The sequence below is a fragment of the Falco peregrinus genome, chromosome 8, assembly GCF_023634155.1.
Source record: "Falco peregrinus isolate bFalPer1 chromosome 8, bFalPer1.pri, whole genome shotgun sequence".
NCBI lineage: Eukaryota > Metazoa > Chordata > Aves > Falconiformes > Falconidae > Falco > Falco peregrinus.
Window position 1 is genome coordinate 6,796,134 of NC_073728.1, and position 12,596 is coordinate 6,808,729.

Below are 12,596 nucleotides of genomic sequence, written 5' to 3' on the forward strand. Positions count from 1 at the left end.
TAAAAACCCATAAAGAGCTTTGCCTGTAGCTTGCAAGAATATAATGAGTAGAGGACAGGATCTAGAAGAGATCATAAATTAATTTAAAATTCTGGATAGAAAGCCAAAACAGCTTCCTTTGAAAAACAAAACATGTTTTAAATGTTGACTTTTGGCAAAAATGTCAGCATTTACCCTGGAAACAAGAAGCTCTTCATTGACATTTATTGCATTTGAAACCCAGCTTCCTATCTGAAGGTTTTTTTAAAGGAAAATGTTGGCTAGCCCTGCCAGTCCTGTGTATAGATCTCTTCCAAGCACAGACACAAAGTGTTGGTTGCAAATCAGAATTTTCCCTGCTAAACAGATATGGCAAAGGGAGAGAAAATATGTACCTGCCATCCCCAGAACAAGCTTTCCCCCAGACTACAGTTCAAAAGCACCAAAATGCTTAATTCCCATAAAATCCAAGCAGATCTTGAAGTACCACAGCCACACAATTATATCAATATCAGGTCAAATGGGAGCAAAAGGTTCAGAAAGTCACAACAGAGCACGTTCAGCTACGGTGAAGCCTAACTTTTCATTAGGTTTGAAGAAACAAAGAAAATTTTAAGTGTTTGATTCAGTGCTTGCTTGTTAATAGGCGAGTCAGCACCGGTGCACCGCAGGGGACACTTCAATGACTGTCTAACAGCAAAGGTCTTGCTGTGTTGGCACCTGGGAGCTCTCTGCCGTGTTCCTGTAGGAGGTTACCAAGATGCAGCCCTGACCTTTGAACCTGCATGGATAAGCTTTGTGACTGTCTTGTTCTTCGTGCCAGCTGACATCTGAATAGTCTGTGGTCTGTCTGACAGAGCTAGGGACCTGCCTGCAGGCAGATCCTGCATGCTCATCTTCGGTGTATAAAATGCAAGCAGCTCAACCTGGTTTCCATGTGTGCACTGGATGTGGCTGATGTCCGAGAAGATAACTGGTTTGTCAGTGCATGTCCTGCTTCCAAGGACCTCCAAGGGATACAGTCTGTAGGGCAAATAATCCTCTGTATTCATACATTTGTCATCAAATTACTTGTATTTGGAGAGCTGCTGAGTTTAACTTAGCACTGTGCTGCCTGGAAGCAAGTAAAGAAGGTTAGCAAGGAAGCAACACGGCCTGAAATCTCTGAGAGAACTGCTCATTTCAGGGCCATCAGACGTGCTCTTTCCCAATGGGTTAGACAATGGGAGGAGAGAAAATAAAGAGATGCTTGATAGAAGCCACAGTCACACCTAGCCTGCTGTAAAATTATCAGAAGGTCGAGTCCATTTGGCTCTGCTCTGGGTGCAGAGCTTTTTTCAGCTAGATGTTTTGTAATGAAACAATCTGTTTCATTAGGATATTTGCTGAATGCATTTTACTGATGGGGTCTGTCATGCCACAGCCACCTCTCCCTTTTCTACGCTGTGTGGGTTTCTCTCCCTTCCCTCCACACTCTGCTGGAGTATGGCTCTGCTGTCAGCAGGCAGAGGATGAATCTCATGTCCTGCAGCACCACCTCATCACACTCCTTAAGAGGATAAAATCCCTCTGAGACCAGGGAGGGGCTGGCCGTGAGGTGGTTCATGGCTGCGGGACAGCCCCCCATCCCCTGGTTGTGGTGCTTGGGTAGAAGTGAGGCCAGAGGCACCATGCAGACAGGTTCGAGGCTAGAGCAATACACAGCACAACTAAACGAGGAGGCTCCCCGTGGTGTCCCCATGTACCTGGCCAGGTGGGGACTGTGATGGCCCAAGGCACCCTGCGCTGGCCTGCCTGCTCTGCAGTGCCTGGCAGCAGGCTCAGGCTCCCTTTCCATCTCCCCCACCTCGGAGGGCAACGTCTGGCATTGCTGCCATCAACGTCACTGTGTTTCAGGACAGACTGCAATAAAACCCAAGCAAGCAGAACAACCAGCCTGCTGACAAGGTTATTCATAAAAACCAGAGTTTGTAATTGCCTCTGGCAGCTGTTTGCCCAGGGTTTAGTATAGGCAAAAAGACTTGCCCATGTCACAGTTCATTAAATGCTGTAGCTCGTTAAGTGATAGCTAGTTTACTTGCACAGAGGAAAGGCTGTTGCTAGAGCTGCTGTGCTCTTCGCATTTCAGGACTGAGCTGAAGCCTTGTCTTTTTGACAGTCAATTGAAAGACTGCTGCTTTCGATGACGTCCCTGTACGGAAGGGAAGCCTGTGGGAAAAGCCAAGGACCCCAGAAGGTTATAAGCAGGTTTCTCTCTCATTGCTTCTGAAGGAGTTTTTGGCTGACTCAGCAGAGTGTTTGGGGGGTACATATTAAGTAGATGGTTGAAAATATTGGAAGTCTTGTCCACAGAGATCCTGGTGCAGATCAGGAGACCAAAGGTTAAAGCCCCTCCAGCTGCCAGCTCAAAACCAGTCACTGAGGCTGGGGGTGCTCACTCACTGGGGGTGACGGCAGGAATTTAAGGGACTGAAATTTCAGTGTAGCCAAACCAAATATAGACAAAAGCATAAGATGATGGCTATGTTATCACATCAGCGGAGGGACTTGCACTCTCATGGAGTAGGAATAGCTGTCCTTTCAAGAGAGCCCCGCGGGCTTTCTCAAAATTGTGAGCAGTTTCTTTTTAGAGGCTGGTGCCACAGGAGGAAACTGAGGACCCTTTTTCATGTTGAATGAAGCCTTCAGTTCCCCCCCAGATGGGTCCTTGAAGATACGGAGCAGCAGAACGGCTGTACTTATTACAGAGACTGCACCGAATGACACGGGATGGCAGTATGCTGCATTCATACAGCTCTGAGCTCACCACGGGGCTGATCTTGCATAACGCAATACACAAAGGCTAGGACACAGCAGCTAATAAGGGGCCAGTTTTAGCAACTGCACAAGCACTTGACAAGCAACAGCACCAGGCCTTGCACTATGCTGTTTTTAACCAGACAGCAGAAGATCTCAGCTGTAATTAAGCATGGGAAAAGATACCTTCATCAGCCTATGCCATGCGTATCGCTCTGAGTCTGTCCTGGAAGAATCCTTAGCACCAAAGCAAGTCCTGCCCTTAAGGAGAGGGGAAATACCATCGGGATGGAGAGCAAACCCTGCATTGCCCAAGCAGATCCCTTGTAGGCTGGGCTCCTCCAGGCAGACTGTCAGCTCAGATCCCAGGAAGCAGATCCTTGGAGTGGCTCATAAGAGCCAAGGCAGCTCTTCTGGCTCACAGACTCAGTGACACAAAGCAGGACTGTTTGAAAGCCCACATTTTTCCTGGTTCATAGAATTGTGGTAATTCTATGGTTCCTAATGACATGACATCCTCAACACACATGAAGCATCTCTCAAGCCAGCATGCATTTCACTTGTGGAAAGCAACAGGCTTAGCAGTGGATACTATATTTCTAGGGACACTTAGTCATATAATCCCTCCATGGGAGACAACACCAGAACATCAAACCAAGTGGAGAACCTAGGTGTGGTGGGTTGACCCCTGCCAGCAGCCAAACACTTACCCAGCCTTTTGCTCACTTCCCTCTTTGCAGGATAGGAGGAAAATAGAAGGAAGGTGAGGAGACTTGTGGGTTGGGTAATAAAAGCTTGGCAGCAAAACCAAAAGCTGTATGCATAAGCAAAGTGATAAGAGCAATTCAATCTGTACTTCCCATTGGCAGGCAGATACCCAGCCACTGCCTAGAAAGAAGGGCCTTAGCATAACAGTTGCTTGGGAAGACAAATACCACAACCACAAATGTCCTCCCTTCCTCCTCCTTTCCCTGAGCTTTTATTGCTGAGCATGACATCATATAGTATGGAATATCCCTTTGGTCATCTTGGGTCATCTGTTCCTGACTGAGCAGTGATGTTCATGTTGCCCATACATGAAGAGCTCCTAGTCCATTCTACATCACACAACATTCACTGGACAGTGAAATGGTTTTCCATCTATTCTGTATTCTGATTAACTTATGAGCACTCAGCTAGATTCATTGTTTCTTGAAATTCAGAAGGATGCTTTTGGTCCTTGAGGTCATACTGATGTTAACTCACGCAGATCCCATTCCTTCCACATAGAAAGCCAGCAGAAAAACATACACACCCAATGAGTTTTAAACAGCTGGACAGAAAGACCATCGTCTTGCTTTTTTTCCTCGCCACTTTCAGCTAAGCTCTGAAAAAAAAAAAATCATTTATTTTTCAGATGGAGAATTTCTGATGTTTCCTTTTCCTATTTAAAAAAAATCTGGTCTTGGCATCCAGTTTTGTAGTTCTGAGCACTTTGCCTTCTACCTTAGCAAAGGGAAGTCAGTTGCCCTCAAAAAGAAGATAAATTAAAATCCCATGCAGTCAGCCTCTGCTGCCCGCCCGCCCCCCCCCCCCCCTTTTCCTTTCCCATAGATTAATAGAGTTTGGTTTCCCAGTATTTAGGGCATACCATTATCTGCATGTAAGTGAGCTGTTACCACCTGGAAAGCAGGTTGTGGACTGTAGCAGCTGACTCACAGCACAGCAACTGTCAAAACACATCGAGAAATGCCCCCCCAGCCCAAATGATCAGGATAATCAGGAGGAAGAGCAGAGCCAAGGGGATGCTCCAATGCCCCTGGAAGGGTGCCCACTGCTTGGTCACCTCATCACACAACCATGCACCTCTTCCTCAGGGCAGGTGAGTCTCTACATGCATCCAAGCACGCCACAAGCCACAGACTCTTGGGATCCTGAAGCCTGACTCTTCAACCTCATCTCAGCAGAGAGGAGAAGGACACCCTGGAAGCCAGACAGGGTGTAGCCACCTCCTCTCTGTTTTGCCCTTTGCAAATTGACTTGCTCTGTGCCCTCTGCTCTGCTTAATTGATCTGCTGCCCATCTCCAGCAAACAAATTGTTCTCCTGTCTCATTCATAATATGCTTCAAATAAAGTGTGCTTCTGCCTGAGTGAACACCCTTTGGGGGTACTTTAAACTGTCACAGTGCATAAGGCTTTCCATGAAATCTGCATTTTTATAGTGCTGGGTCTCCACAATGGCCCCTGGAGCCACACTTAATGTATTTCAAGAGATGTAGAGAATTATCTTGCTTAAAGAACTTGGTTAGGAAGGCAAAGCTAGCTATAAACCAAATTCTTTCTGTCCTCCCTTTCCCCCCAAATCAAATGAGTTTTGCTTTTTATCCTGAAAACAAAGAAAACCAAACTCAAAGAAGTGTTTCTTGATCCAGCTCTGAGAACCCACCAAATCAAAGCATGACCTAGTTGAAACAGCAATGATTCAAATCCTTGTGGCATCTGAAGACCAGCAGCTGTTGCAGTTGATTCATCCTGGTCTTGCTGCTTGAGGAACATCACTGAGGAAACTGGTGAGGTTGAATACACCCCAAAGCATGCTTCAAACAAGTAGCCAATGTACCCAGGAGATACAATACGCAACTGAAATCCCATCACAAGCTTGTAATGCACTCCAGACCTAACGATGGTACAGAAATACTGCTGAAGGAGCAGCCATCACTGCTGATGAGCAGGGAGGAGCTCAGATTTGAGCTTCTTTGCACCTTTCTCATACTTGCAGGACACAGACCAAAAACAAGCAGAAGGTGCCCAAATGCCATCCAGTCTGCATTTCTTTAGTGATGCCAGACCCCTCTGAAGAGCTTGTGTGCTAAGGAACTCAATGAAACACTTAGAGACAAGGGGTCTAGATTTTGCTTGTGTTTGCACAGATTTAGAAAGTGAACCAGCTCCAACACATCTATTATTAGCACAAGAAAGCCCTAAAATGTTGTCTGTTTTGCTGACAATCTTGCTAAGAAGCATCTTGCATGAGAGAGTGCTCCCATGTTGGTGCAGGATAGTTTTGGGGAGTAAGGAACTCCTCAGCATCAGGAGGCATGGATCCAACTGCTCTGGTTTTGTGTTTGAATCTGCATATAATAGAAAAAAAAAAAAGACCAAGGTCTCACAGCCTTTTCCCAGGAGCTCTGAGATGGGCAGCAAAGCACAAATGCACACCTAGCAGCATGGAGCAGTGCAAAGGTCTTTCACCTCGATTGATGCTGGCAGCTTCTCACCACGCAGTCTGCCTTGCTCAGAGCCAGCGAAAGCAGATTTGGAGCATGGGCTTGGCAGGATATTACAAAAGCTGGGATCAGGGCTGCTTCCCAGCTGGAGTCTAAAATAACTATGAGATTACCTCCACAGGGGCACAGCCAACACGTATAATGCTTGGCCTGTTCCTCTCTGAGCTTGCCACAGTCTTGCCTGGCTTCCCTTCCACCTTTCTTCAAAGCCTCCTTCACTGCAGGAACTTTATTCCTGCAGAGCAGAAAGAGAGCGCTGAGCTTTTCCTGAGTCTCCTCCTGCTCTCCCTCAGGTGCCATGTCCCATGGGGGGATGCTCCGAAGGGCCCCTCTCCCTGCCAGGCTCTCTGGCTGCCAGAGGCTGCACCATCCAATGTCCCACCAGACTCCCAGGAGTGCTCCTTTCCTGCCTGCACTGGGAAAAAGATTCCTGAGTCAACTGCTACCAGGCATATGAACACCTTGGGAAAACAACTTTGAAATTAACTGCAGGCAAGTACTTGAAGGGCAGGATCAAATCTGTAAATCCCCGGGGTCAAACCCATAAAATCTCCTCCTTCTCCACGTGTGGGAGAGAAGCTTGTACAGGCTGCTATTCAGGGGTAAAGCTGACCCAGCAAAATGCTGCTGATCTCCCTTTGGGGGTAAACTGAACCACATGGGATCACTGTAACTCAGAGTGCACCTCAGAAGAGTCCAGCCCAATGTGTCTGTTATGCTCCACAAATTAGCTCAAATAACTCTACCCACAGGAAGGCAACAAGATCTGAGCAAAAGCAAGGATCTTCCAAAGACACTACACACTGCGACAGCCTCACCAGAAGCAGAGATGACAGGTTTGGTGTCACTTCTGTCCCTAGGGTTGATGTAGAGCTCATTCCACCTCTGAGCTCCTCCACTTTGTGTGCAGATGTCGCATTGTTTGTTTGCTAGATCCTTTAATGCTGGGCTCTGCTTTCTGCAAAGTAATACCAGCTATTGATTTTGCAGAGGGCCAATGTGCAAATGGATTCTCTTCTCCCTCTAGAGCTGCAATTCCCTTTCCCGTGTGTGGCCAGGCCACCATCAGATTGGGCTGGGAATTATAAAACTAATGCTATTTCATACTCAAGCCAAGGGTTTTTCTGGCGTGAACCGTCCTGTGAAAAGGCAGCAAGCACAGAGACACAAACTGTTCTTGGGCAAGTTTGCAAGAGCCGTTTCCTCCCCCGGAGAGCCAAAACCACTAGAGATAGCTGGAACAGCTGGGGATGGAGCCCAGCATCAATGCAGAGGACTGTGCAAGGTAGACATGACACTTGATCCACCTGTTCAGTTTGGAAATCCTCTCAGATGTGTTTGAGGGTTTAGCAACCACTGCTAACAGCTGGCCAGGAAGAAGGGAATTAATGATTTGGTGGAGGGGGGGGCAGGGACGGGATTCAAAGCAAACATGGGACACCATGACACCAAACAGCCCTGGAACACCTCTCTGCTCAGTGGAAAGACATGTGGGAGACATCAGCAACGTAACAACAGCAGTACATCTGTTAGCAAAAGCAGGAGCTTCTCACAGTTGCAGAACAACAACAGACTGCCCGCATGTCAGGAGAAGGGGTGAGAACAGTAACACACGGTTGTAGCCAACAAACAGTGTTAAAGTAATCAGGCATCGGTGACTCCAACATCAGCAGATGCTAGCTAGAGTTTAGCATAAAGCTAATTCTGTTCATTCCGGAAACAGCAAAGTCTCAGGAGAAGAGATCCAACAGACACAGCCACAGTGATGCTGGGGGGGTGTGTCCAAATGAACAAAGTAATGCAGCCCCCCTCACCTCCCTCAGGAAAAGGGGTGAGTCTGCAGATGCCAAAGCTTATGCTCCTGAGGAACCATCCCATCACAGCTGCACATTAGCCAAGCAAGAGCAATGACAGTGCTCCTCCATGAATCAATGCTGGAGAAGGATAGGTGCTCCTTCTTGGCCTCCCCAGTCTACTGGTGTTGCACTGGTGAGCAAGACTGGCACAGGAGAGGATGACTTCACCCTGTTGCCATCTTTCATTACAGGTATGTCAGCAGGTCGGGTCCTTGCCTGTCTTGGACACACTGTTGCTGGTCCCCAGGCACCTCTGGTGATTTAAATCGCTCCCATGTAGGTGTTCCTCCTGCCCACCTAAAATTAAAGTCCCTTCAAACTTTGCAGAAGGTAAGAAATATAAAATGAGAGCTAATATGCTCTGGGTCGAAAAGAATGTTTCACTGTAGGTTAAACAGAGTGGTGAGTTTTGACTTCAGCTTTCTAAACCCCATTAAGTAAATTGAAGTAAGTTTCAGCAAGAAATAATTAAACAGAGGAGCTGAAAACATTTCCTTTAGAAAGATTTCATATTAGAGTTAAGATTATTTTTTGTGGCGCACACATATATCAAACATGGAAAGTTTCAGCCCATCCAAATCTAACTTTCCTAGGTCCAGAAAATAATAATAATGATGATGGTAATATAATAATAATACAGCAGCAATGACAACAACAATAACAACAACAACAACAATCCCATTATTCAAAAGTACCTCCTAGCCGTGAGCTGGTCATTCCTTCCAGGATGATGGCTGATGTGCTCCATCATTCTTTGTATCAGCAGTCAGGCTTGGAAAGTCTTTGGACCTACCAAAAGGACACACAAATGTCTGTCTTTGGGCAGACTGGTATGCCATCATACAGGAAAATCACGGCCACAGAGGGCTGTGTACACGGCTGGCCACTCAGCTCAGTATTGGGTACAAAGCATTGCACGTTCAGATGTTCTGAAGTGCCCGCATATTAGGAGAGTCTTTTTACTTTGTCTAAGTTGTTTTTTTAATTATTTAAACCAAAGTGAAAGGTGCCTCAGCTGTTCTCCAGGAACACACTAGTTAACTTCACACCCACCGTCCCAGGTGTCGGCTCTCCTCTCTCCTCCTGGTCCACAGCTCTCCTCTCACCTGCCACAGGAGCTCAGCACACCTCTGGCATCAAGCTGCAGCCAACGAAGAGGACACGGGCCAGGCGTGAATGAACACCACCTCCCTACATCCTCCTTCATCTCTATTTAATGCATGAACCATCAGAAAGCATTCTGCTCTGCTGCCCATGGCTCCAGCCCCTATGTATAATGGATGGTGCACGTACGTGGTGTGGGCAAACACCAGGCTGAGCTTTTATAGAAATATTTACCTTGTTCTCCGCTGCTTTGGGGCCCTGGGAGACATCTGCTCCTGGCCTCTGTGATGCCGTCTGGGGACCAGTGCTTTCAGCTGCATGGATGCAGGCAGCAGCAGACGTTACCTCTCCCAGCTGGCTCAAGCCAGGAGCCTCCTTTTGCTGCAGGCTGTGACTCGCAGACCCCTGCCCTGGCTGGCATTTGCTGCAGCTTGGGAAAACGGTGGGCATGAAGGCAAGGGAGGAAGACGCAGAGGAAAAAAGTAAATCCCCTTTGCTCTCCTCCTCCCTTGTGCACATGCCATTAAAAGTGCTAAATCTGCTCCCTCCCCAGTGATAATCCAGCAGGGCTTGAACAGAGCCCTGACACTCTCACCATTGTTCCCAGGTCAACCACATCCCCTGTTGGGGTGAGAGGATACCAGGGGCTATTCCTTGAGAGGGCAATGGGGCTCACCCAGGCTCAGCCCCTCCTTGCTGCTGACCTCCATCTCCCCCTGCAAGGTGCTGCATCTCATCAGTGCCGGCAAGGCACTCAGACCACAACTGAACCTAAATAAACCTTTGCTTGGGCTGTTCAAACATTAACTTGACTAACAATAAGTTCTCTTGGATCCACATGTAAGTCACGTGGTTTTGGCTGCTCACAACCGCACCAAACAGTCACCAGCAGGCTTGGGCCACGGAGGCAGTAGGGCTAGGAGGGTGTAGGCTGAGCAGAGTGCCAGGTGTAGGGTTTTCACCTCCCTAGTACAGTTGGAGCAAGACCACCCAGAAAAGTCTTACCCTGCTGCCAGGAGGCACCACAGCTCTTCCTGCTCTTTCCTGGGTGGATCCAAGCCCAGAGCTACATAAGCATCCCCAAATCTCTTCATACTCTTTTCTCACACTTTCCTCAGGCTCATCTAGCTCTTCAGGGATGAACACACCCCACGAGACAGAGCTCACTCCAAGTTTGCAAACAAGAGCGTAACAGCCCACCTGCCTGACCCCCCTTTCCTACTGCCACGGCTCAGGGCAGGCTGCAGATGCCGGGATGCCGAACGGTGGCTTCTCCTTTGCTGCAGCTCACGTGGGAGGTTTTGCTCCAGCCAGGCTCCCCGGGCTGGTCCTGTGTGTTGCAAGTCATTGCCGTAAAGCCCTGGGGAGGACAAGCAGCAGCTGGTGGGAGGACGGGCATGAATTATGGATGTGCCAGGCTCCTTGGAGAGCAGAGGGCACCTGCTGCAGGGCACCTCCCACTGCAGAGATGATTGCTTTTGCTCCACAGACCTCAGGGAAACACAGCACTGGGCAAATTGACACTGTGGTCAAGGAAATCACAGCACCCTGGTGCCAAAGTTCTCCCTAGCTCACTTTGGCTGCTGGAAAGCCCTTGGGGCTGTGGAGACAAGTGGTAAGGAAGAGGAGAAATCAGTCAGGGTATTTGGCAATGGTATGATTGCCTGTACGTCCAGGACCTGGCTCAAGGAGAAAGTTTGCTAGCAGTCAGGTTGTTCTCAACACTTGGTATTCAATGGACCATTGGAATTCAGTGACCTGCAGCTGCAAGGATGCTTTGGTGCCTGTGCCACAGTGCTGAGAGTGGCCGTCCCTCCATCCCCGCCAGCATGTGTGGTGCTGTCCATAGCCAACTCCCTAGGAAAGAAAAGAGAGAAAAAGCAGAGCAGGGCACAGAAACTGTAAAAGATCTAATTCTCCCAGCCTGTCTCCATCAGACTTAAGAAAAGTTGCAATACTGCCTTGTTATGGAAAAGCAGGTGCCAGGTGGGGGTGGGAATGTTCTGAAATTTAATATTCAGCAAACCAAACCTGTGGTTTTTCTGACTTCCAGATTTTATAAAAAACATCAGAGGGGAAAAGCATCAGCTGGTTTATCTTAAAAGACACTTTATATTATATAGACATTTTATAAATTTATAAATACATACATTTTATATTTTGATAGATCTCTGTATAACTATATATGCAAGGCTGCATGACTACCTCATAGAAAACTTGGCACTTTTACCCCCAACCCAAGCAAAGCTCACATCTCAAACTCCTCTATGAAAGAGAGCTTTCCTGGCCTGGCCCAGAGGAAGCTTCTAGTTCTGCATATTGCAGATACCTTCTTAAATCAGGTCATGCTGGTTGAGCAAAAAGCTTTTACAGAAGTCTGTTGTAACCACACGCTCATCCTTCTCCATCAAATATCTCAGTTAATTTCAAACTTGTTTCTGATTATTTTTTTTTTAACTGGAAAAACAAAACAAAACAACCAAAAAACCCACCCAAATATTATTTTGCATGAAGACCACACTGTACAATAAGAGCAAGCTTTTCACTTTAAAGCAACCAGCTGCCCTTCTGGAGAATTTGCCCTGGTCCATATAAACCCACCTGATCTGACCTGCTGGTCTCTAGTTATCCCACCTGATTCTTTCTAAATACTGGCAGAATATTTGCTTTTCCCCCCATTCCTTTAAAATCAGCAGATACTCAGATCATCAGATCAGAGACTCAGCTGATTCTTTTAATACCCCTGGGTACTAGCTCTCCAAACCTACTGAGATTTAAATATTCAGTATATCAGCTGATTTTAACCTCCTGGCTTCTCACTATCCCACCTATCACCTCTCTCCACATGCCTGTTGATTCCCAAAGGACAGAAGTGGCACAAGAAGTCTGCTTTCTCTAGAGAGAAGTCACAAGCTGTCCCACTAGCCCTCTGAAATGCCACATCCCCAGGGTGTACAAATCCACAACCCACCTTGATGACCGGGTGGCATCACCCACTGGAGCTGGCCACAGATGCTCCCACAATGAAGGGACGACGCTCATGACCTGGACAGGCAGCAGCTGTGCCCACTGCATGGCCCAGCCCACCAACCTCTCCAGCACTTTGGAAAGTGCTCTCCAGGTACTTGTGGGGCTGCAGGCACGTCCATGGCAGGAGCTGGAAGATGGGTGCTGTGCACTTAACATTCCAAAGGCTATGAGTGTTGCTGCGGTGCAGTGGCTGCAATCCTGGCTGCTCACCATCCCAACGATGCCTTCACCTTCAGCTCTTCTAGGCTACACATCCTGCAAGTGGCAGTCCCCAGGATCAGATGGGACAGCAGCGCTGAACCAAAAGCAATTGTACACAGAGGAAATTTTTGTTGCCGAGGGATAAGCATCACCTAGAAGCAGCTCAAATCTCCCTGAGCAGAGGGCTTCCTACAGGCAGGGCTGGCAGGAGCCAGAGACTAGTGCCCAAACCAGACTGCACACCAGACTCACATGCAAGCTCAGCTGCCCCCTTCTTCAACCTTGCAAACCTCAGCTCTTCACCGAAGGCAGTGGACAAAGGTCCCCAGGCTGGGCTCTCTCCACCACATGACCTGGGCAAAC